The 25,910-nt window shown below is 54.6% G+C and overlaps 1 protein-coding gene across 2 annotated transcripts in view; it reads left to right on the forward strand.

Moving 5' to 3' along the window:
- C6H16orf95 (chromosome 6 C16orf95 homolog) overlaps positions 1 to 25,910 on the forward strand; it is a 316,513-nt gene that overhangs the window by 205,380 nt on the left and 85,223 nt on the right. The window contains exons 11-12 of one of the 2 annotated variants that reach the window (XR_014805268.1): positions 1,707 to 1,876; positions 3,026 to 3,195. The exons of the other annotated variant lie outside the window; for it this stretch is intronic. The gene's annotated coding sequence lies outside the window, so the exon portion shown is untranslated. The remainder of the gene's footprint in view (positions 1 to 1,706; positions 1,877 to 3,025; positions 3,196 to 25,910) is intronic. 2 annotated transcript variants of the gene reach the window in all.

The following is a 25,910-nucleotide window of genomic DNA, read 5'->3' on the forward strand; positions in this document are numbered from 1 at the left end:
CCTTATTACGATCTTGTTTATTTCCAGAAATCACTTTTGTGACAGCTCTAATAGGCCATTCAACTGGGAACGTTTTCTCATTTAGTTGAAAATATTTCAGGTTTCAGACACACAACAAGGAAAAGCACTTTCAGACTTCATGTATGTGAATAATGTTTGGGGAGAGACTGTTTTAAGAAAATGAATTCAACCAGCATATTTGACCAATTTCAGCCTAAAATATTATGTTTCAATTTGCCAAGCAGGTTGATTGGACTTCAGCTGGCGCAAAGATTCTGGGCTGTATTCTTTCTTTTTTCTCTGATGGGAGGGCAGAGAGCGGCCTTGGTGCCGTCTTTGCACGTGGGTTTGTGGACGAGCACGGAGGTCTGCTTGCCGGCAAGCATGTCGGGCTGAACACTTCCTGCTGGGAGTGATGGCGCGCTGTTGCAGATTTTGAGTCCTGTATTTGTAAACTTTCTACTTTTTGTTTTTTGAGAAAGTCAAGTTTGATCTGTGCCGGCAAAGGTGTGTTGGCGGGGGGAGTATGTACGTCCCTCTTCACAGCTGAATGCAATCAAAACGCTTGTTTTATGTTGTGTTTTGGTTAAAAGGTAAAAGAGGAGAGAAAAAGACACCCAAACAAACCAGAAGATGCAGTTAGCTTGGAGTCGTCAGCCCTAAACAGACAGTGCCTGGAGTAAAGCCCACGGGACACAATGCATTTTCTCTCCTGCTCCCCCACCACCCCGTGAAATTCTTTGGAGGGAGACGGGGCATCGTGGGGATTGCATTTAAGGGTCAGCTAACTTGTTTAAGCTGCATGTCAGGAGAAAGAAGGCTGAGATCCTTTGTGCAAACAAGCACTAGAAACTCAAATCCCTGCCTGTCTCTCAGAAGCAGACCTGCAGGGTGTCTTCTGAGTGGTTTGGAGAAATGAGGTTTGAGGCCACCTTTCAGTGGCCTTCATCGCTGCCTCTGCACCGGAGGTGTCCGGGCAGGAGCTACGGGAGGCCCAAACATTCCAGGCTGCTCTCCTCCAGGAAAGGGTCTGGGGAGCCCGGGGTGGGCCCGGGCTGCGGCGGAGGCTGGCTTGATGAGGGGACGTGCCATCCATCCCAGAGCGGTGGGCTCGCCAGCACCCAGTCCCACAGCTCTGACGATGCCATGCTGCTGCCACATCACACACAGTCTTGGCACACTCTTCGAAGTCTAATCTTGGACACTCAGTCGTATGACAAATTCCTAGTTTTTATAATTTTGTGAGTTGTCTCCCCAGCAGAGTCTGAGTGTCATGATCATTCTGTACTTAGGAGAAGGTTGATCTTTATCCGGAGTCTGACCTTGCCAGGGGTTGCATGGGATAAGTGGGTGGTGCCTTCCAACGCCATGATGGGGTCGGAAGCGTCATTGTCCCCACTCGAGGACTGAGGAGTCTGAGTGGGTTTCCCAGGCAGCACAGCTCGTGTGCAGGGCTGGGGAGGACTGGGATCTGAATCCAGGCCAGGAGACCTCAGGCCCCACGTTCTTAAGCAGTGGGAATTCAGTATTTGAGTGCTGGAGGGTGAGTGTGCGAGGCGGAGGTGATGCCTGAGCCGAGGGTTTAGGTGGGTTGAGTTCAAATAGGGCTCTGCCCTCACTCACCGGGGACCCTTGGGGAGTCTTTACATTTCCCGAGCCTTGGTTTCCTCCTGCATAAAATGTAGCTGGTGATCTTTCTTTTTCAGGTTGGGAGGATTTGAGATGGCGAATGAAAAGACTGGGCCCTTAGCATGTGCCGGATGGAGGAGGGTTGGGTCATGGCCTTCTGCGGGCCAGTTCCTGGAGCCCAGGAACAAAGGGGCACGGGGGCCTCCTGGCATCACATCCTGGCCTCCTGTGACTGGGGCCACCCTAGGTGAGTCTCTTAAATTGCTGGTCTTGCTTTTCTTTCCCAATCCAGTTCCTGCCTCAACGGCTTAAAGAGGGAGGGAAAGCTCAGCTGTAATAAATACGAAACGGGGGTCTGCTGGGCGTCCCCCTGTAGGAGCTCCCACTCCATACCAGTGCTGTGTTGGGAAGCGAGGCCCCCAGACCAGCATCCTCGGTATCGCCAGGAGCCTGTTAGGCAGGCAGAGTCTCAGGTCCCACCCTGGCCTCCTGAGTCAGAACCAGGGCTTTGCGTGGGTGTACTGGCCTGGAGCACTTGGGAGACGGAGGCCACTGGTCTCCACGGATGCCCCGCTCTGAGCCCGTCTGCCCTCAGCCCCCTCCCTCATTCTCCCTGACCTGCTCTGTGCTGTGGGTGCCGAGAGGCTGCATTTCCCAGGCTCAGGTTGGGTCCCCCGGCTCCTGACTGGGTCTCGCCAGTGAGGGTTGCTGGCGAGAGCTGAGAGGGAGGCTGGAAGAGGGAGAAACTGGGTACTCTCCCCTCCCTTCGGCTTTCTTCCCTCTTACCCCTCCTGCCCTCCTCGCCCCCGGACGTGGCGTAGCTCAGCAGTGGTGCTGCTACAGGGACAGGCTCTCACCAACCCTGGGCTCCCCTCTGGCTCTCTGGCCCTAGGGTGCCAGCAGCTTCCTGCCGAGGCTACTGAGCCTCTCCTAGGCTCCGCTGGTTGACCTCCCCCTTTTCCATGGTCAGAACAAACAGTTCCACGTATTGAATTCTCTCTTTTAAATACTCAGAGAAGTTTCTGTTTTTCTTGGTTGGGTCCAGCGGTCCACCCAGGCTCATGCCCCAAGGGGAAGGGGTCTTGGAGTCAGATGGTTTTGACAAGGGTTCCAGCTCTCCCACTGCCTCCTGCTGGACCCTGGACAAATCACCCTTCCATGGTCCAGGGGAGGACCCAGGCTCAGAGAGGCCCCCTTCTCCCCCACCCCAGTGCCTCCCCTGGCTCTAGGCCGGGCCTTCCTCACTGCAGCAGCTGGATGCATGAGTGGCTTCAGGTCCTCACTGCTTGAGGTGAAGCCCTCTGTGGAGGGCTTTGTGCCTCCTTCTACTAAGAGGTGGGTAGGTTTTCTTGTCTCTGGAGCTTTTTTTCACTGAGGGACTTGCTTTGGTCAATAGGATATTAGCAGACTCAAGCAGAAGCTCGGAGAAACACTTAACTGTTTTCACCTGCACGCTGGTGCCCCCGCTGTGCATCTGTGCAGTGCCTGAGCTGCTGGCCTGATGGAGGACGGGAGATGCACGGAGAAGCCCAGTCACCGCGTCCATCCCAGCAGAAGCACAGGTGTGTAAGTAGCACAGCCAGCGTCCGCAGGGCCACCAAGCTGACCTGTCCCGACACGGGGCATAAATACCACCCTCAATGGGCTGTGAGCTTTTGTGTTTTTGTTGTATGGCCTGATGTGGTGGGAGCTGACTTCATCCTGCCAGGAGAGGCGCAGCCCTCTTTGTACTGCCCCAGGGCAGGGGACCTGGTGTAGCATGGCACCGGGAACCAGGTCTGTAGAGCCAGGAAGCCTAGACAGGGGCTCCAGCTCGGCCCCTCCCTACCCAGTGTCCTGGGGAAAGTCACTCCGAGTCTCTGGGCCTCAGGTGTGTCCTCTGTAGAAGGAGGCTGCTAATAGGGCCACCTCCTGGGGGGTGTAGGGACTGAGCTGGAAGGTAGTTGGTGCTTGACAAACGTTATCATTATTATAAGCAGAGTTAGTGATCCTTTTGCGTTATAGAAACTACTGGCAACCACCGTCTGGCCTCAGCCTCCCTGACACGTGCACACACCTCGCCATTCCTCTTACAGCTCCTGCCCTGCCTCGGCGCCTCTGTACCTGCCGTCTCTTCTCCCCGAGGGCCATGTGACTCTCCTGCAACTAGGGACTTGTCTCCTTTCCTCAAGGCTTAAGTGCCGGGGGAAACGGAAAGGAATTCTCTGAGTATTTCACTTCTCCCTCCTGTCCTCTTCGGGCTCTTCTTCAGTTCTTGGTCACCTGAGCTTAGCCGTCTTCCCGTTCTCGAAGCCCGGGTGATGAAACCCTCCCCTCCGCATTCCCCAAGGGGTAGGAGGTGGAAGGATGTGGCCTGTGGGGGAGAGACCCGGAGGTAGCAAAACGCGGCCTCACCGGGCCTCCCAGGCCTCCACGCCAGCTGCCTACACCCACTTGGTCCGTCGCTGCACAGGTAGCAAGTGTCCGTGGAGCCTGACTCTGTGCCTGGCGCTTGGGTGGCTTTGCGTTTATGGCCGTGAACAATTAGCGGGGTTATTTCTCTCTCGGCCTCCAGTCCTCTGGGGAGACCGGGTGTGTGCTGGGCAGCCGCAGGCTACGGGGGAGCATGGGATGGGGCCTTGGCATGTCGATGAGGGGCGTGTGGGGGAAGCCCTGCGACGGCACTGAATTGAGATGTGAGGGCTCAGCCTGGGGGGACGGCACTGGACTGGGTAGGGGCCAGCAAGGGGAGTGCAGGGACCTCACAGTGGGCCGGGATGGGGAGCCGTGGTCAGACCCTGGCCTCGGCCAGATCACAGAGGTCGGGGCAGCAGGTAACTGCTTTCACCTCAGCGCCGCTTTCTCAAGACTAAGGAGGTGAGGTCTGGTCATCCCCATTTCACAGACGGAGAAATCGAGACCCTCTCCTGAGCTGCCATCCCCAACAGTGGCCTGGGAGGACGCAGCAGCTGGAGGGCGCCATGCTACGCCTGGGGACACCTGAGGGCGGGTTTCACTAAGGAAATCAATGCATCAGTCACGCCAAAATGAAAACACTTGTGTTAGTGAATGGAGGCACCTGCCTTTCAGTGCCCCAAAGAGGACAGAGAGCACTGTGATTGGATGGCATGGGTGTCACTCACTGCAGCTAGGCAAGACGGTGGTAGGGCCCCCAGGCCTGGAGGGGAGCTGTTTCCATGGAGAAGGCCTGTCTAAGTCCTTTGTGCTCACGTGGGTCTCCTGCAGTTAAGGGACAGGCAGACCAGGCAGAGACCCCGGCTCCCCCCGCATTTTGGGCTCTGGGCCTGTGGGCTGCAGTCCCAAGGTGGATGCCACCCCTGTGAGATTCTGGGGGATAAAGGGCCGGGGGGACGCTATGCTGTCTTGTCCCTTGGGCAGCTCACCTCCGTCGCCTTGGCCAGAACCGTGTCACCTGACCACTCTTACCGCAAAGGAGTCTGGGAAACTGCATATTTTCAGTCGAGCCCATTGCCAAGCCAAACAAAACTAGAATCCTGTCAACAGGGAGGAATGGGGCGGGGAACAGATGTGGTCCGGCAGCCAGCAGAGGGCCAAGGCGGCGCAGGTCACATCTGATGGTTACATGACGCGCTCTTGACTGGAAGCGGAAAGAGACACTTTACAGGAACCCTTCAGATGAGATGTTTATCTCTGCGTGATCTGGATCCTTCCTCACGGCCTCTTCAAGTATAAAATGCATTAATGTGTTTCTACCAGATGGGAGAGTAAGGCGTTGGTGTTTTGGGCCAAGACTTCCCTTAAGAGCAGGTGGCTTCTTTTATGACTGTCACTTTGCAGAGGAGGACATCGAGGCACAGAGAGGTTGGGGGTTTGCCCAGAGTCACCAGGTAGTTAGAACCTGGGAAGGGTTCAAACTACACAACGCCCACGTGGTCCCAGGACCCTGGCCCATGGCAGGAGGCTGCTGTCAGAGGCTGCGGGGAAAGTGGCTCCAGGGTGGGCACAGGTGATGAGTGAGGAAGCCCTGGAGGAGGGCGGCCTGGCCTCCATGGGCACTGCCCCTGCGAAGTCCTGCCATGGTGGCTCTTGGGGCACCCACTGCTTCCCTTCTCCTCCTGCTGCCCCCATACCTCTCCTGAGCTTCTGGTCGGTCTGGGGTTTTCTGTTAGTGGGTTCTCTGAGGCCAGAGCCTGGCCCTGGGAGGGGTCTCTTTCTGCTTCTGGTCCAAAGCCTCTGCCTGACCTTGTTGGCTCTGTGGGGCCAGGGAAGGCTCTGCTGTGGCTGGCGGGCCTGCAGGGTCATAGATCAGAGCCCAGAATGTGTCACTGGGTCACCTGCATCTGCACATCTCAGACTGGTGGGTAAGACGCTAGGTCTCTCTGAGGCTCTGGCTTCCTCATCTTGAGTGCAGGCAGCGCAAGGACCTCAGGCTGCTGTGGGGGAGAAGGAGGAAGGTGGCTGCTCGGTGCCAGCCCTTGGAGAGAATGCTGGGCCTGTGGCCAGTCACATCCAGGTAGAGCCGTGGGTATCTCTGGGAGGCCGTCTCTGTGGGAGCAGTAAGATCAGTCCTCCTCCTGCCCTCACGGAACCCTGCTGGGCCTGTGCTAGACCTCTCACTGGACGGTCTTTTTCACCCATGACTGGGTCAGCTCCCTCTGGGGGCGGCGAGGATCAGACGTCTGCCCAGCCCCCCACCCGCATTCAGCGCCCAGCGCAGAGGCGGCAGGTCCCCAGCAAATGTCCCTCCCCAGCTCACAGACTCCTTGCGTGTTGTGAGTAAACAAAGGCTTCTTCCCTGAACCCGCTCTTGGAAACGTCGTCATAAACTGAGTGATAAAATAGATTGGGAAAATACAGCTTAGAAATTACATAGGGTAGAGTCGTATTTCTTTGAAAAGGGACTATTTGTCAACAAGGTCCTATCAGTGACAAACAGCCTGCCAAAAAACAAGACGCAAGGAACGCAGTCCCGAGTAGCCATTAAATTGGAGACGTCTCACTGAGTCCTGTCAGGTGGGCAGTTACGAACACATCTGACATCCCAGGGACGCTGCCGTGGAGTGGCCAGGACACCCAAACCCGGGAACTCTTCTGTTTATTGTAATTAGCTTTTTTTTTTTTTTTGGTCTTAGGTCCACTTTGTGACTGAAGAAACATTACATTGCTTTCTCTTTTTAGAATGTTGGAGAGCTTTAGGGCATTATACGGAGGGAAAGTTTTCTGAAGAGACTTAGCCAAGCAGCTCTGGTCTTACCATACCTTCCTTTCTAGGACACAGTCTCGGGGTACCCAGAGTCCATCTGCAGACTCGGGGTGCTGTCCGAGGTTTCAGCTCACATTTCTAGCTGGCGACCTGTTTCTCTCTCACGAAAGGAATTTTGAAATGAAAGCCTCCCCAGCTGGCACAGATGCCAGTTAGAAACGTGTTCAGCTTCAAGTCACACATAGTCCATCTTGAAGTGGCCTAAAGCAGCATGGGGTCATTCTTCTCAGATCTGGGGAAAAGCAGCCACTGGCATTGGCTAGTTTGCTTGACAAGGGCAAACCAGCATCTCATATGGCTTGTGTCAGTGTCCTGGGGCCTCTGTAACAAATGACCACAAACTTGGTGGCTTAAAACAACACACTTGGATTCTCTCACAGTTCTGCAGGTCAGATGTCCAGCATGGGTTTCACTGGACTAAAGTCAGGGTGTCCAGGAAGCCCCAGAGGAGAATCTGTTTCCTAGCCTTTTCCAGCTTCAAGAGGTGCCCGCATCCCTTGGCTCATGGCCCCTTCCCCCATCTTCAAAGCCAGCAGGGTTGCACTTTTATTTCTCTGACCCTGCAGACCTGTCATCCTCTGACTCTTTCTTCTGCCTTCTCTCCCACATTTAAGGACCCTGTGATGACCTGGGGAATCCAGGCCAATCTCCCCCTTTCAAGGTCTGCTGATGACAACCCACTTTCATCCGCAGCCTTCATTCCACTTTGCCCTATTACCTAACATTTTGACAGGTTCTGTGGATTAGGGTGTGAGCATTTCTCGAAGGGCATCATTCTGCCTGCCACACTGCCAGTACCTGTCCAGTCATGGTCTCAGGATGGCTGCTGTGTCTCCAGACGTCGCATCTGTCTTCAGGGGAGGAGGGGAGGAGAAGACTTCCAAGACTATGCTACCTGGGTCTCTCTGCCTTTTTATCAGGAAAGCAAAAGCTTTTCCCAGAGTGTCCCAACAGCCTGTTTCCATCTCAGCAGTCAGAACTGGGTCAACTTGGCTGCATCTGGCTACAAGGGAAGTGGTAAGGAACATGGCAGGGAGAAGGTGGGCAAGAGTGACCCTGGGAAGCACGCCCACGGCATCCGCCACAGCCCCTTCTGAGCTCCTGCGTTCACTTCAGCAGATCTTCCCAGGCAGGGCAGCAGGGGGCAGGAAGTGGGGCCTCCCAGGCCCGTCCTTAAAGCTTTCCCATGGGATGTGGTTCACAGGAACTCTGGGAGCTCTGAAGAGGGACTGAAAATCTCCCCCTGGAATTGTGGGGGAGGCTCTGGGCTTTGGAATTGGCTGTCTTGTGTTCCAGAACCTTTTCAACCCGAGAACAAGAGAGGCTGGACAACGCTCAGGGCTCCTGGCCTGGGGGTGCGTGTGGGTGGGTGGGAGAGGCAGGCAACACAGCCGAGGGAGGTGTGGCTCCTTTCCCCACCCCCACGGCTCCCACATGGCAGGGGTCGGTCCTGTGCTGACTCACTGCATGTTGTGCAGGGGGGCCGCATCAGGGTCCCAAGGGCATCCGCACCCTTCTGTGCTGTGTGGACAGCTGGGACAGGTTCTGGGTCCCCGGCTGGCCTCTGCAGTTGACCCCTTATTGTTGATTCCTTTCCACACACACTGGCTTTGCCCCGACGCATCCACCTAGAGTGAAGGAAACACCTCGTGGGCACTTTGGGTCCCTCTAGAGGTGGAGACTACTAAGGACCCACCAGGCAATCCCTCTGCCCCTACTCGCCCCAAGCAGCATGGCACCGCCTCCCACCCATTCTGGACAGCACGTGTCTCAAAGAAACCTGGAACATAAAATCTGAGTCAATTCAGCTTATGCTTCTGCACTGTCCATTGGCTGGTGTGCCGGCATCCTTTGAGGACGCAGAGAGGGACGGGGTGAGACCCCCTGCGCTTGAGGAAGAGGAATTAACAGAGCAGGAGAGGCCCCGAGGCGGGGGTTTCTGCAGTATGCAGGCACTGTACTCCCTAGACCACCGCTGGGTGACGGGAGGCAGGTGACCTGAGCGCTCTGAAGGTCAGTGGCCTCACCTGCTGGGGGTGCTGATCACAGCACCCCCTTCCCAGGACATCCGATGGAAGGTGGTGCGGTGCTAGCTGTCCCTCTGGCAGTTATCATCACTTTCGATGTATGCAGACAAATAGCACTGGAATTAAACTCAGCCTAATAACACGACCCCACAGATAAGAATGGGATCGAATCAACTGGAGCTGCCGCTTTCACTGCTGGCTGGTTGTGATCAGGCTCTCAGGATGGGCCTTCTGTGACAGGACGTGAGTGCGGCCTCTGACCCCCCCCACCTCTCTCCTTCACGGCAACACCAGCTTTCTTACTGGGGCAGCGGGGCTTGTGCAGGTGCCCAGCTCCTGGGATTGGTTGAGGGCTGGACCAGGGGATCCAGGAAAGTGCCTCCATGAACACACAATCGATCACAGTAAAATGTGGAGGAAGGCTGGAAGTCGTTCCCCCCCTGCAGCCCCATTTTGCAGGTGGGGAAACTGAGGTACAAAGAGGCAAAGCCACTTGCCCAGGGCCCCACAACCAGCGAGAGGTAGGCTGGGCTTGAAGGTCAATCTGAGGGGTGACTCCAGGGGCGAGTGAAGGGTGAAGGGCACAGGGCGAGGGGTGCAGGGTGCAGAGCTTCCCGCAGTCTTTGCCTCGGGCATCTTTCTCACGTTCCACCAAGCTCCCTGCCAGTTCTTTTGTCCCCCGGGTGACGCTGGGCAGTGAGAACCTGGGAATTCTCTTATCTCTGCCGAGCAGGATGCGTCCTGTGTTGTGTCCCCACTGAGGTTTCCAAGCACCGTGATGAGCTTGCAGATTTCGTCGGGCGATTGCTTTGGGGGGGCTGTGTTTTGTTTGCCAGCCCTCTCGCGCGCCTGGCTCCACGTCCCTGGCCTTTTCAGCTCCTCTTCAGGCCCTTCCCGGCGGGGCGGTGTGAAATGGCAGGGGTGAGTTCCTGCCTGCGGCCCGTTTCCGCCCATTCTTTCTGTAGGGGCAGCGGTTGGGTTCCCTGCAGGGGGGGCTGGGGGGTCGCAGTGCCCCGCACTGGCCCTCAGGGGCGCTGTGCAGGCCCGCGAGGGTAGTGGAGGCCTGCTTGCCTGGCCTGGGCTAGGTTTCCATCCTACCCCCTCCCCATCATGTTCTTACCAAGTCACAGAAAGCGGCTGGAAGCAGGTAATTAGTCTAGTTTTATGATGGAGTGTGGGCAGTGAGATTTGTTTGAAATGCACGTTCTCAGGCCCTGGGTTTCAGCGTCAGACTTCATTAGCAGTGGGGTGGGACCCACGATCCATGGTTTACACGAGGCCCAGGTAATTCTGAACACCTGGGAAAAGGCTAGCCTGGCACCGTGGGCAGGCTCTGGAGTCAGGCTGAGATGCATCTTCACGGCCGCCCTCCTGTTCCTTCCACGTCTTGGAGCCTCAGTCTCCTCCTCTACTGACTGGGGGTGCTGTTATCTCTCCTGCGGGGTAGCTGGGAGGCATCGTGGGTGCTCTGCACACAGCAAGCACAGACAGCCCGTTCAGGAAAGGATTAAATCTTATTACCCATAAAGACATTCAAAGATGTCACCTTCCTGGCAAAGCTTCTGATGTCCGTAAGCGTGAGGCCGACCACGCGGGATTGGAGGCAAAAGCCAAGGCTGAGTGCTCTGAGCACTCTCTGGGGCATCTTTTTAGAAACCAGAGCTCCTTCACGTTGGAGATTCCCAAGTGTTCACAGTAATACTGGGGATCAACTTCCTTGCTGTTCCCTGAGGCCCAGGAACCCTGAACCCAGAAACACCAAGTGACCCTGGGCTTCTCAGAGCTGAGGCATCGGGGCGGGGGGACTGACGCTCCTCAGAACACAGGGAGTTCATGGAGGGGCCGGGCACGTGCTCCTGTTTCCCACAAGGAAACGCTACGATGGTGCAGATGAAATCCTGCAAGAGCCGTCGGACGGGATGCCGAGCCCCTCCTGGAAATGTGGTGGAGGCAGCGCCCAGGAGAGCCACCTGGGCAGTCCTGGTTCCAGGGCCCATCCAGCTCCGCGTTGCGCACGTGCCCGTTTCCTGCTGTGTGAGACGGAGGGTTAGAGTCCTTGGGTCCGCGGTCCTCAGAGGAGCAGGCACAGTGAGACGTTGGACGTGCTCAGGACAGGGCGGCACAGAGCTGGTGGGGAAACTCAGGAGGCCGAGAGGGATCCCTCCCTTGCACAAAGGCCCTGGGGTGAGTGGAGAGGCTGGGATTCGAATGTGGGCCCCTGAGAGATGTGCACACTGGCGGATCCGCAGAAGGCCAAGGGCGGGGGAGGCCGGAGGAGGCAGGTCGATGGGTTCTTGGAAGGGGGCTCGTCACGCATACCGAAAGTTAGCATGAAGGGGAGCCCAGCGAGGTCCCTAGAGTTTGGGGCCCTTGTCTTTTATGAACTTTCTGCTTTGTCATGGGGCACTGCTGGTCCTCTCTCATCCCAGACTTTCTGTTGCCCCAGAGGAGGAAGCTGCAGGCCCAGAGTTGGTTTCACGTTTATTGGCTTAACTTTGCCCAAAGCAGGGGTGCAATAAAACATGAAATACGGTGGCTAACCGGATGGCCTCATGCTGTCTTCTTGAGACTTGTCCTCTTGGAGAGAAGCACACGCTCACATGCACACACATGTATTCATCCACATCTACATACTGGCGTCCATGAAACACATCGCCCACACTCATGTACACTCATACCCACTGGCACACACACCCGTGTTTACCAGCACATGTGTGCACATATACACATGCAGACACACCCTGGATGGTGAGATGTGCCCACCATTGATCTCCCACTCGTGAGCGCGTGGCTGGACTGAGAAGGTTCTAAGGCAGGTTGGCTTTTGGCAAGTATCTAATACAGGTGGCCTCTGAGTCCTATCATTGTCCCTAGGGAATCCCCAGCTTGTGCTGGGATAAAGCTGTCACCTGCCAGGTGCTATCATCACTGGAGAAAACCACTTACATAATTTTTTTTTTTTTGTCTTTTTGTCTTTTTAGGGCCACACCTGAGGCATGTGGAGGTTCCTAGGCTAGGGGTCAAATCAGAGCTGCAGCCACCGGCCAACACCACAGCCACAGCAATGTGGGATCTGAGCCGCATCTGCGGCCTATACCACAGCCATGGCAATACTGGATCCCCAACCCACTGAGGGAGGCTACGGATTGAGCCCCTGTCCCTGTGGATACCAGTCGGGCTTGTTGACCGCTGAGCCATGACCGGAACTCGACCACTTGTATAGTTTGAGGCCTGGCTCTTCAAGGTTTTCTATCACAGAATCTCCAACAGCATAGCTCCCCTTCCCACGAATGGGCACCAGGTCAGAACCTGCCCACGTGTGACCTCGTGGGCTCGCCCTCACCTTAAGTCGGCACTCTTGCTTTGCACTCTGTAGTATTAGCAGAAGTATTTTTAAAAGGTCATTGTGTCCCTCCCATTATTTTAGCAAAAATGATTATTTTTCCATGCATCATGTTTGTCTTGGATCCTCTTATGGTCTCTCAGTGTGAAAAGCCAAACTGACCTTCAGGTGACAACCTGAAATGCAATCTCCTCTTCCTAAATGTCAGTCATTCACACTATAGTAAGAATGGCAACACAGTCTTGAGTTTTCAGTGACACCTTGAGATGGGATCTTTAAAGACACAGCATTCCTGTGAGGGGAACACGGATGCCCTAGAAAGAGGCAAATATAAAGAGGGGGGTTTGAACAAAGACATTTTGCATTTCCCTGTTGTGTCTCGGCCTCCCCTAGCTGTCTGTCTGAGGTCTCTGCTAAGCAGAACCTGGCAGAGAACAGACACCGGATTCTCCCACAGAAACTTCGCTCCCTGGCAAAGAGCTCAAGTGTCCCATCCCTCCCGTCACCCTCTGCTCCACCCCATCACAGAGAAGGCTTCTGACTTGCTCTTTTCTTTGTCTCGGGAGGAAACTGACAATATCAGAGTGGGGGGCTCTTCTTGGACTGTTTGTCATTTTCCAAACCTTTGGAAAAACCCTCAAGCTTTGTTTAAAATATATAACTTGTTATCCTACATATTGAAATTTTAAGTAAATTACTATTTTTACCCCAACGGGATCACAGTTGTGTGCATTCTTGATGCCTGCTTCCTTACCTGGGTTTGAATCCCGTTGCTGCCACTCCTTAGCTGTGACCTTGGGCAGGTTACTTACTCTTTCTGTGGTTTTCTCATCTACAGAAGGACGATAGAAACAGCACCTAGATTGTTAGAAGATTAGATTATTCAGTAGGTGTGAAGTCCTGGCACTGATGCCTGGTGTAGGCACACTAGTTATCAGAGGAGTTTGCCCTGTGCTAGGAAAGAGTAGTTTGACTTTTCAGAATGGACAGTGGATTGTGAGTCTTTGCAGTATAGGATCCCTGAAAGCCGTGCCGTGGGGTTACTGCAGCTCGAGGATGAACTGATAGAGGTCACAGGCAGCTTGGTGGCAGCAGGTCATTCCCGTGTTGGGGTTCCCGCCTGTTGATGCCCACGGGGATGGCAGTATTGGAAACCGTTCCTCCCTTGTTGGCTGCCTGGTTGGGGTCGAGCCTCGGATTTGTCAGAATTCAGCTCTTGAAACCACTTGCCTGGGATCTGCCTGGCCCCCCAGATGTGCTCCTGGGTCTCTCAGGGGCTCTGTGATCTCCCCAGGCAGGCCTCGGGGGCTGTGCACAGGGGCCTCCGTTTGTGGTGGGACGCATGCCATTTGTCACTGGCATGGGGTGACTCTCTGGGCACCCCTTGAAGAGAGCTTGCAGAGTTCAAGGCTGGTCACTTGGGCACTCATTATCTGATCTAATTGTGGGCTCGGATTTCACAAACCGGGGGGCTGTGCAGGTGGAGCACAAGCTGCCAAGGTCACGCCTAAAAGCTTATGAAACCGCTGGTGTGAAAGGCGAGACCATCTGGATGCCATTTGACAACTTCAGTGGTAATTACACCATTTGGCGCAGGAATTAGCGAGAGCGGTGGCTTCGGCTGTGGCAGGGACCACTGTTTTGGGCGGGGGTGATGCGGGGCCGTCCGTCCTGCCATCTTGTGGTCCTCACGCCTCCTGTGGCTTCTAGGTTTTCCACGAGCTCTCTGGGCGGACGGCAGAGTCGGCAGTAAGGGAGGGCAGCCCCCTGCCCTCACCGGCCCTGCAGCCCCGATAACCAGGAACACCTGCCTTCTCAGCGCTCTTGTCCGGGGAGGGGGTGGGGGCAGCTTCCAGCGCATTCCACCCGAGCAATATGGAAGTGTTTAAGCAGGGTTTGCACCAGGCAGGGTAGCTGAGATCTGAACCTTTAAATTATAGCCATTCCCGGGCTGAGGAAAAGTAAATAAACAGTTCACAGCTGCAGCCGACTCAGCACAGAACCGGCTATCTCTTCTGATTGCCGGACAAGTAATTAAGTGGGAAATGTGAGCCCTCAACGTCAGGGTGGGACGATAAAGGTCTGGGGGCAGTCAGTCCCCCCACTCCAGAGCCCTTCGATTAACCCTCCAAGGGCTGGCCGCGCGAAGCCTCGATCGGGATCCCACCCTCAGAGGCCGTGAAACGCCAGGTGAAAACCACCCACCTCGCTGGGGCCCGCTTCAGGGTGAGGTTCTGCAGTCTCAGCCCCGCGCCCAGGCAGGCAGCTCCAAAGAAGCTCTGTCTGCATTTACGGATGGTTCTGGGCTGAATCGTGTCCCCCCAAAGTTCATGTGCTGGAGCCCTGGCCCCGGGACCTCAGAAGGTGGTGGTATTTGGAGACAGGCCCCCTAGAGAGGTGACAAGTGCAAACGAGAGCCCACTAATCCACTGTGGCTGGTGTCACCATAAGAGGGCACCTGGACGCAGACACGCACAGAGGGACGACCGTGGGAGGACGCAGGGAGAAGACAGTCATCTACCCGCCAAGGAGAGGGAGAAACGAGCCTTGCCGCCCTTGCTCGCAGGCTTCTAGCTTCCCAAACTGTGAGAAATAGTGCTTGTTGTTAGCCGCCCCCCCGCCCCCGTCTGCGGTGCTTTGTGATGGCGGCCCGAGCAGACTGGTGCGCTCCGCCTGGGTGCTCGGCGCTTGTGTGCTTGGTTATGAGAGCCAACAGCCTTGCAGGCCCCTTGAGAGGTGGGCACACGTGAGGCTTCTTGAACTCACCATAGCGATGGCACTCCCATTCCACAGATGTGGAAGCTGAGGCCTGAGGGTCTAAGCAAATATCCCAGGGCCACATAGGCTGTGTGCAGAGACCCTGCTTCTGAGAGTTGGGTTCTCACCTGCCGCACGGTGGAATTGCCTGGGAAGTCCTAAAAAGTAGCGATTCCCAGGCCGCACCCAGAAAAAGCAGGTTCAAACTCGGGCGGCCGTTTTCTTGCCTTAGGTGACCTTCATATGTAGCCGGGGTTCAGAGCCACAGCTTTAACCCTGATTCCTCTTGCTGGAATTCTTCTTTAGAGTGTTCTGGCTTAGCAGGAGTTAATGACCTGTGTGCCGCCTCTCATCTGTCCATCTTTCCGGTGGAGGCAGTTGTGGCGTGGTCCTCACATCCACGGCCCATTAGCTTGTGTTTATGCAACTGCCAGCACAGGTTCTGGAGCCCCCATGCCTGGGTTTGAATCTGGACTCCACCGTTTACTCACTGTGTTATTTCAGGCAAGTCACCTGACTTCTCTGGGCCTCGGTTTTCTCATCTATAAGATGAGAATAATAAGATTACCTATCTCTAAGGTTGCTGTTGACTGAGTCAAGGTTTGTAAATTCTTAGAACAATGTCTAGCGCCTGGAGAGTGCTGGAAGCAAATAATTGTCTCAGGTATTTATCCTTGGGGAGTAAGATGCTGAGGGGTGGGGGTGGGAGTGGGAGCCAGCTCTGCATCTCCCCCAGGGCACGCGGGGACCTCAGGAAATGTCGTTGGGAGCGGACAGGCGGTTCGCCACTGCCACCTCACCATGCACTCGTGGCTCCATGAGAGGCCCGGTGACAGCGGCCTCCTAGTCTTGTGTAAACCATGACACCCAGGATCCGGAAGCCTTAGGGGGATGCAGACGCAGACTCTGCGATGTCCCTGAAAGGTGGTTTTCTCTGTCAGGAGTGAGCTGTGCTTCAGAGGGCAAGGCACTGGGTTGGCTTGAGTGGGTGCTGCAGGCGCTAGGAGCAGCCCTCGCATCTTCCTGTTTCTCTGTGTTCCCCGTCCTTCTCCTGCGCTGAGTAGGGATCCTCTTGGGAGTGCGACGCGGCTGTCGTCATTGTTTTACAGAGCAAGGTGGAGATCAGCTGGGCCTCTTCCTTGGGGGAGCTGTGGCCTTCCCTGGGCATCCTCGCCACCAGCAGGGCTGGGTGCCCCTCACCGTGGAGCCAGTGGAGCACGCGCCTGCCTATTTTCTGGCCTGTGGCCTGGGCAGGATGGGTGTGTGTGACCCAGCTGTGTGTCTCTGGGAGCCGTTGCAGAGGACCAGGCCACACACCTCACAGCTGGTTTCCTGGAAGCTGGGACCGTGGGTCCCTGCTGCAGAAGGACTTAGGGTCAGGCTGGGAGGAGCTCCCAGAAGAGGCCTGGGGACAAGGACAGGAGCTGGTCTGGGCCCCTCCCCAGTGCATAGGAAGTCTGTGCCGGAGGGATGCTGCCTGAGCCCCTGCTGCCTGTCAGGGCCTTGGGGCTCCATCCCAACCTGCCTCCTGTGAGGTACGTTTCTGTGCCTCCCTTTTCTACTTCCGTAAGGGAAGGATGGTAACATGACCTACTTTGAAGGTTGCTGGGAGGACCAAACCAATTAAAGCAGTAACCGCCCCTGCTTAGTAACGCGGGTCTCGCCTGGATTGTGACTTGAGCTGTGTCCGTTTTCAGGAGAGGACCTGGAACTCAGGAGGGCATGTCGATGTATTCAGTCCTTCAGCCGCTAGTTCTAGCTCGGGACTCAGCGCCGAAGGAAACCACGATGCCGGCTTTTGGGAGGTTCTTCACCTGCGGAGGGAGGCAGCCTCAGTCACACGATCACCCAGAGGGCCATTCGCAGAGTCTGCACGGTGCCGGGACAGCAGGACCAGGACGAGGAGAACGTAGAGCAGGAGCCCAGCAGAGATCAGGGGTGTCTGAGTGGGATCTGGGGCAGGTGTAGGGGTTTTCTAGACAACGGGAGAGGATCAGTGTCCCAGGCAGAGGCAAGAGCCCATGCAGAGCGCTCGTCTTGTCCAGAGAATTGAAAGGAAGTGCTGGTAGAGCAGCTGGGGTGCAGAGACAGAGGCGGACACTGCTGATTACGCCCCACCATCGGGTCCCCCAACCCCCAGGTAATAGAAGAGTTTGTCACAACTCTTGGAATTCGTGTGACAAGCCCTGGCCAATGTGATTCAGAAACAGCCACGTACAGCCTCCGGTGTGCATCCCTGCAGGCGAGGCCACCTCCTCTCCCCCTGCTTGTCCTCCCAGTAGCTGGATACAGACACTGATACACCATTGCACCCCACGTGGATGAAACCTCTGATTTACACTTGAGAGAGAACCTGGTGTTTTCAGAGAGCAGAGCCCAGACCTTTATGGGAGAAAAACAAATTTTGCAAACAGCTCATCTCAGATTTGGATGTTCAGGTTACTCTTGAGTGCAGCCAAAGCCAGCTTGCTGAAGGCTTCCATGGCGGGGAGTGAGGCAGCAGCCTGGGTCCCACTGTCCCCGCTCTCTGGCATGGGTTTGGGAATTACTCCCCGCCACTCAGCCTCGCATCTTGCTCCCCAGCACTGGAGATAATGTGAGCCATGCGACAGCCTCTTAAGTTACTTTTTTACTTTATTCGGCCCAAGGAGCTTCAGTTATGTGGGAATAAAACTCTTGTTTGATGCAGCCTTCTGGGTTGGGACGCAGACTTTGCTGTTTTTCCTAAGAGCCACAGGAAGCTGACGGGAGGTTAGAGGACTGACCCAAGGGCGGTAAATGGCAGAGCCAGGGCTTGGAGGCAAGCATGCGGCCCCATGTTCTCGGCGTTCCTGTCTTTGCTGAGGAGCGGCGTGGGTCTGGGGAGGAGCTCAGGGCCACTCACTTCCCTGACGTACTGGCCATCCTGCCAGCGGGTGCCAGGCGTTGGCATGGTGGTGGTGGGATTTACACCTGTGACAGTAGGCGCTGGCATCCCGCACGCAGCTTCAGGAGCTCTCCATCCTCCCTCCCTGAATATTGGCTTGTCTCAGCCAAATTCCTAAGCCAGTTTCAGCGGGCATTTCTGCCGCTTGCCGTGGTGGTATCTGAATTGGGATGCCGGTGCCTGGCATTTCTCATCTGCACATTTCCTTGGCTGGAGGCCGTTCTGATTTTCTCGGAGCTTTTGCTTCTCTGGGCTTCCTGAGCTACTTTGGTCTTTGCTTATGTCCCTACCTGCTTCTGCATGAGATCTGTTTTCTCAGGGTTCTTGGTTATGTTTCTGATACTTCCCCACAGTGGACAGGATGGAGTCAGATTGTTTTTCACTCCTAAGAAGGGACTTAGACCATCACTGGGGCCACAGAGCCTGGGCCCCCCTTCCTGCTTTTTTGAGGCCAACCCCTTCAGGGGCAGAGACTCCTGGGTGCAGTGGCTCAGGGCCACAGGACGTGACCCGCTTGAGCACATCTTCGGAGGGGATAAGTGGAAGGGGGGTCCCAGAGAACGCCCCCAACCCTTGAAGAGCTGTGGGTGTCCCAGCACCACCCCTTTGCCTTCGCCGTCTGCCCCACTGGTGCTCCCCACTGGGGTCTCATTTGGACCTTCTTTTCTGGGACAATGACCTGATTCTTCCCAGGGACACTGAGCTGGCCTGAGACCCTCCTCAGGCTCTCTGGGTCCTCCTTCCCAGTCCAGGGAAAGGAACATGGGTTCTGGGTTTAGAAAAGCTTGCACTTGGTCCTCAGGTCTGCTGCTTACGGGCTCTGTGGGCCCAGGAAGTTGCTTCCTACCTCTGTATCCCAGTTGCCATGTTTGAATGAATGGGCATCAAAATCAACCCCCAAACCTGGCTAGTTTGGGGGATTTCCTGAGATCTTGGCTGCAAGGAGGTCAGTGGGTGAGAAGGGTCAGCTGTGGTGCAGGGATCTGGAGGGTGAGGTGGGGGGGCTCCAGTGCAAGATGAAAAAGGAGTCCCTGGGGAGAAACGATGAGGCATTTCAGGTTGGCTGCAGCAGAGTATTCAACCACGTGCAGGACCTTCTGGGTTTGGGCCCTGTCTTATTCTTGCTGGAGTCCCTTGAATGTTTGTGACCTGGCTCTGGAGAACCCAGGAAGTGGCAGGACCCAAGAGGTCAGTGGCTGATGATCATGGATTGTTTGCCCCCTGCCAGGGCCATTGTGTCTGAATCCAGGAGCCTGAACTGCGCCAGAGGCCAGAGACGTTTGTTTTTCGTGGTGGACACCCGCCTGCTGCCTGTGAGCCTCTCAGTGAAGGGAGGGCCACAGCTTTTGGACGGTCTCCCCTTGAATCCAGTCCAAGGACTGGCCCCAGGGTCGCAACCCCTTGTAACCAGAACCATCTGACTTCCGGTTCTGGGCTCCAGAGTGGGGGCCAGCCCAGGTGGTGACGTCACGCCAGGGAGTCCCTTGGCATCACCGCGATGATGCCCTCCCTAAGGATGCGCTGGGGCTGGAAGCCGTCGGGGCGGAGCCACCCCTCAGCCCTGTTTCTCCCATCCCTTGACCCAGTGTCTCTCCTGGGCAGGCCCGGGCCTTCAGGCCCCGAGGCCCCGCAGGGAGCGCTCTCCTGCCTCGGGCATACCGGGTGCCACGGGCACACCAGGACTCTCTGTGGCTGCACCTTGCCCCTCAGTGCCAGCAGTGCTTCCAGGTTAAGTCTCGTTAGGGTAATAAACGGGATGAAAAAACAGTATTTCACTGTATTTTTTCCGGGGGTGTCATGACAGATTGAGGGCCCATGGCTCGAGGCAAGCTGGCCAATTCCAACGCCTGTGACCTCGAGGCAGGGGAGCAAATGGGCATGTCACAGATTTCCTCTGTCTCGGCCGGGCCTGACTCCATGCTCCTGGCCTCCATCTCCCTGGCCGTCCCGCCAGCAGTGCCTGTGGGAACCTTGGGCCTGCTGGAGCCCAGGCCCGTTCCTCTTGCCCTGAGAGTCCGTTGGGCTTCATGGGTCCCTGGGGGGCACGTCGTCCAAATGGGCAGGCTGCCCAGTCCCTGGCTGGCTGAGCTGTGTGGGAGGAACTGGCCTGCCTCTCCCTGCAGCGCCCAGGGCAGGCAAAGTCCCCAGGGAGGGTGTCTTGGCACCTGGCACCTCCCCAGTTCAGCTGGAAGAGTGGCCGCTGCTCCTTTGCCATCTGAGTAATGATAAGGCAAAAGGTCATTGTACCTGCATCCACTGTCCCCACGTCCACTGCCCAAATTTGGAAAAGAGTTGTTCAGGTGGCAAGGGACGCTTGTGCCTATAATAAATAGGACATGACTGTTCACTCCTGGAGGCCTCGTTCTGTATATACTACATAATTTTCCTAACAGCGAATTTTCCTAACAGCTCACATAATGATAGTAATAAAAACCACATCACCCTTCCTGTGTGCCTGTTCCAATAGCCTAGTGGAGAGTGAGTCTTTCAATACTAACAACACCCCTGGGAAGGAGGCTCTTTAATCACCCCTATTTTGCAGATGAGGAAATGAGGTTCAGAGGGGTTAAGTGACTTGCCCAAAGTCACACAGCTGGTAAGTGTCCAAAGCTAGAATTGGACTTGGTCACTCTTCCTCCAGCGTTCATGCTGTTAACTACTAACTTTTACCATGTCCGTGGCTTTTGAACAATATCTGGGGTAAGAACGTGCTGTGGGTTTTATTATTGGAGGCTGGCGCTCCAGTGGGAAAGGAGCAGATTCTGTAGAACTTTCAGACTCTCATCTCTAGATTTAGGAAAAAAGTAAGTAAAATTAAGTAAATAAATAAAAAACAACCCTCTAGTAAGCCCATTAGATGACATTTATGGATTTAAATTCTGCTGCTTAGTGTGTCTGATGCTCACCCAGCACTGCTCTGTGGTGGGTGCTGTGCTGAGTGCTTTACAATGCCCGTTGCATGGGAGTTGAGCCCACTTGTACAGCGCTGCTCAGTAGATACAATTGTTGGGTCCAGGAATCAAACCCAGAGGACCTAGAGTCCCCCTGAAGAGGGTCTTTCCACTGGAGACAGGCTCCCTGGTGAGCAGGAAGGGCCACCTGCTGTGTGTGTGGTATGATTCATGGGCTGTGCTGAGAGGGCCTGGCAGACCCCTGCCCGGAACGCTCCTCCCCAGTGCCTGCCATTCTACCACCAGAGGGTTCTCCCTGACAGAGAGGTAAGTGCAGCCCCTCCCCAGCCATCACAGAGGTGGAGAGGGGCTGTGTAGTCTAGTATTTCACACCTAGGCAGAGACCCCTGGTGTGCTGCTTCCTGGGGACATTGCCTGCCTCCACTGCCCAGCCTCCCTGGGGATGCGATGTGGCCACTGACTGCCTTTAAGCGCAGCTCCCACTGTAGGCTGAATGCTTAAAGATCAGCCATGGAGATTTCTTCATAACGTGTGTCTGTGAAATGCCAGGTACTTTTCCTAAGCTCTCTGCTAGAAAGCCTTCACTGCTGTATGGGTCCGCTTGGAATACCACCGCAAAGAACTGCAGTCTGGGTGGCTTAAAAAGCCGACCTTCGTCTTCTCAGGACTCTGAGAAGACTAAGATCAAGGTGTTGGCAAGGTTGGTTTCCCCCGAGGCCTCCCCTTGCCATGTGGATGGCTTCCTGCTCCCCAGGTCCTTACGTGGTCTTTCCTCAGTGTGTGTCTGTGTCCTTATCCCCTACACCTACAAGGACAGCAGTCCAGTTGCACCAGGGCCCACCCTAGTGATCTCATTATAACTCTGTTACCCTCTAAAGACCCCTCCCCAAGTACAGTTCCATGCGGAGTTAGTTCCATCATGGACCTAGGACGTCAGCACTGGTTTGGGGAGCAGACAGTCCAGCCTGTAGCATCTGCGTTCTCTTTTATTTCTCCTCACCATGGGGACCTGCCCTGAATCTACTTCTTATCTTCTGTTTTAACACCAAGTTGATGTCTGTTTTGGAAACAAATCATTTGAAGTCAAGCATTTCTCCCCCCTGAACAAATGGAACCATTCCATTTGGCTGTGTGAGTCTGGTGCAGTTAAATCCATCTCAAGAGTTGGTTGAAGAACCACTTTGACAGTGTTCTTGTGTCCACTGCCTGGTAGACCAGCAGTGTCTGCAAACAGGTGTGTACCCTTTCACCTGTGATGGTCGTGTTACTGTGTCTCCTTCTGGCAGACACTCCTCACCCCCTCACCCACACCCCCCCCCTCAGTTTTTCCCAGAGTGTGTATGGAACACATCCTTTGAGAGGAATTGATGCCTATAGCATGGGGAGAAAAGTTTTATTTTATTAAATCAAATATGCTTGTGAAATCCTTTGCTAAACAAAATGGAATGGATTTCCTTGCTGGAGGATTTTTTGGAGTCTCAGTCTAGTGTGCTGCTGTGATTTGTGAATCTCCAAGATGGTCTTAGAGCAGGCGCCAGCAAACTTTGTCTGAAGTACCAACTAGTAAACATAGTAGGCTTTGCAGATCATGTGGTCTCTGTGGCAACTACTCAACTTTGCTGTTGTAGCCTGACAATATATAAATGAACAAGCATATCTCTGTTCCAATAAAACTTTATTTATAAGAGCAAGTGGTGGGCCAGACCTGGCCCTTGCACTATAGTTTGCTGGCCCCAGTCTTGGAGTATGGAGTATTTTCCAAATGTATTGGATCATGAAATTCTTTTTTTATAGTTTTTATTTTTTCCATTGTAGTTGATTTACAGTGTTATGTCAGTTTTTGCTATACAGCAAAGTGACCCAGTCGTGTATTCTCGCCTCTTCCTCCTTCAAGTTCTGTCACCAGTTCCCTGTGCTATACAGCAGGATCTCATTGCTTATCTACTCCAAATAAACTCATGGACTTGGAGAACAGACGTGTGGAATTCTTCTTCTTTTTTCCCCTTAGGGTCTCCCCTGTGGCGTTTGGAGGTTCCCGGGCTAGGGGTTGAATTGGAGCTGCAGCTGCTGGCCTATGCCACAGCCTCAGCAACGCCGGATCTGAGCCATGTCTGTGACCTGTGCTGAAGCTTGCAGCAATGCCAGGTCCTTAACTCACTGAGCGAGGCCAGGTATCAAATTTGCATCCTCACGGTTATGGTTGGGTTCCTAACCTGCTGAGCCGCAGTGGGGACTCTGGATATGGAATGAGTCTTGAAGAAGTTTCACGTTCCACAGGCCGCACTCTTCTTCTGGCCAACCCTGGCCTCTCTGTCCGCCAGCACCTCCCTACTGCTCCCCATCTGTCCTCTTTGCACTGGTGTCCTGATACTGCTTTACGAGGCTCATCCGTGGCCTGGGCTAAATCAGCTAGACTTCTGTTCAGGCTTTATCCTAAGTAAGCCATCCACTTTGGGATAGAAAATTAGCAAAGGCCCTTGTGTGAGATTTTTCAGTACTTTTGGCTTCAGAACTTGGGATACCTCACCAGGCGTCTTAGCACAGTGTTGAGTACCTCGAGGAAAATTCTACGTTATGGAAAGGCTGTTTTTGCTTCTTTCAGATTAGTCATTTCCCTGTCCCTCTGGCCTCTGTGTGTGTGTGCGCATGCGCGCGCGCGCTTGTGTGTGTGTGTGTGTGTGTGTGTGTGTGTGTGTGTGTGTGTGTGTGTATTTGTGTGAGGGGAGCCAGGGGAAAGGGTTAAATTGCACAGGGAGTATTTAATAAAGGTTTACAGTCGTCAGCTACTTTCACTTACATTTAGAACGTGTTTAGTCTTTGTCTTCAACCTGATGACTCTGGGTTCATTTTGGATGGAGAGTTTTGGAAAAGGGGGAATTGTTTGTATTAAGACAAACGTGGATATAATCTTTCAAGGTACGAAATTTGTGCTGACTTTGTCCAAAACACAACCGCATCTGGTTATGTCTGGTCTCTACTACTACAAAAATGTCCTAAATTCCAGACAACCTCTTGGGCTTAGAAATAAAAGTCATTAATCCTGCATTTGAATTTAATATTTGAAATTTTATCCTAATCTTTTTTTTTTTCTTCCACATGAATTAACTTTTGAAAGCTTGGAAAGAAACATGCTTTTTTTTTTTTTTTTCTTTTTTAGGGAACATTCTTGACAAAAGGGTATAAAATTAAACTAGGTTTGACCTTTTGAGTTTAGCAGATTTTCCACCTGGTCTGAGCAGGAAATGGGCTTCGCAGTAGGAAAGCTCCTTTTCCCACTTCGGGAAAGGAATGCTGTATATGTTCTGGAGGTGGTGCATTTCTTGGCTGAACAGGAATGTGGGTTCCTTGTTGGCGGTTAATTGATAAGTGGTGAGATGGAGCGTCTGTGTGGAGAGCCCACTCAGAAGGGTTCCAGCCATCCCTGGTTCGGTCTCATCAGAAATATTTAAGCCCCCCTCTCCCCACCAAAAAAATGCACATAATTCTGCAGGAATCTTACACGTGGGTGGACAGATCTTTCTTGGGTTTCATCTGCTCAGGGCCAACTTCTTTCTGGCACGAGGGCGCAGGCTTGGGGCACACACCCAGCCGCACGGGTGCTCCAAGTGATCTGGGGAGAGGAAATCTGGGAAGGAGGGGTGTGGCTGGGAGGTGGGGAGGGAGAGGGCGGGCCAAGGACGCCCACGGTGGGAGCAGCCCTGGAGGAACGGGGGTTCGGGGTGCTGGAACTCTTGTAGTCAGAGGTTTGGGGAGCACGCATCTGACCTTGGTCACAGACGGCCGGGGGCTTCCCGCAGGCAGAGGATGGGGTTCCTTCAGTTGGGGTTCGCCCTTGTCTGCTCGTAAGGGGGTCTGTAAACGCAGCAGCCAGAGTGTGAATCTTGGTTCTGTTTTCTGAGTGAGCGGCTTTGGGCAAATCACGTACCTTCTGTCAGCCTCAGTTTCCTGTGTATAAACCGGGAAGGAAGCAGCCCTTCCTTGGAGGTCTCAAACGCGACGAGGTGTTTCATGATCGGCCGGGGGCCTGCCGTCCAGGGCTGCGCGCAGAACAGCGTCCTTAGAACCCAGAGAGTTCTTTATCCTTGAGTCGATGTGTGCACCAAGGCGAAGGAGGGCCAGCTCTCTGCCCTCCCACCGCCCCTGCCCTCTTTGTGACTTGCTTTTCCTTTCAGGGGTGGTCTCTGCTCCTTGTACGGTGATGTCACTGCCTAAAAATGCGGGTTGCAGGCGTGGGGAGGCAGAAGGGGCACTCGCTGTGACTTCTCCCTCCAGCCTCGCGCTCCCCAGGGGCAGCCCAGGCCCGGCTCTGGAGCTCCAGACTCCTTCCCAGTGGAATTTGATTCCCTCCTGGGCCAGAGCTGGTTGGCTCATCAGAAATAAAACAAAGCCAGCAGAAGACTGAGGCCGTAGCCCTGACTTCCTTCTTCATTCCCGATTTGCCGAGCAACAGAGGGCCAAGTGGAGGGTGGTGCCCTGGCAGACCTGGGCCTGGCGCTGGGTTTGCCATCAGACAGCTGTGGGGCTTTGGGCCGGGGCTCCCTTTCTCCAGCCAGGAGACAAGGAGTTTGGACCAGCGGCCTTATGAAGCCTCAACTGTGTCACTGATTCTGGTTTCGGTAGGTGAAGTGACTGTTCCCACAGTGCAGGATGGAGGAGAATTTAGGTGACACAGGCGGGCGTATTTTAAAGCTCTGTGTGCATGACTGTGCAGGGCAGGGGCTGGAGGAGGCAGGTGAGGCACTGGCCTTAGGGGCACCATGGAAGGGGGCACCAAACAAGCCAGTCAGCACTACTTGACTGCAACACTGAAACAAACAAAATGCCCCCCCCCCCAAAAAAAAATTCAAAATATAAAAATTCTAAATGAAGGCAGGACTGGTATTATTGATTTTTCTTTTCGCCTCAGGCTCCAATGTGGCTCCTTGCATGTGCTTTTGATTTATGAAAACATTTCTCACAGACCACACCCACGACTCACAGATGCTACTACCTAGGGAATGGCCACTGAAGGTTTAAAAAGTTAATTTCTTAAAGGAGAGGAGAGGTAATCCAGCATGCGTGATTGTGATAAGCGGTCCAAGTTGAGGTGGTG

The sequence above is a fragment of the Sus scrofa genome, chromosome 6 (genome assembly GCF_054392235.1).
Source record: "Sus scrofa isolate SSC_HxYL_T2T_F1_AM1 chromosome 6, Sscrofa_HxYL_maternal_Yorkshire_Landrace_v2.0, whole genome shotgun sequence".
Classification (NCBI taxonomy): Eukaryota; Metazoa; Chordata; class Mammalia; order Artiodactyla; family Suidae; genus Sus; species Sus scrofa.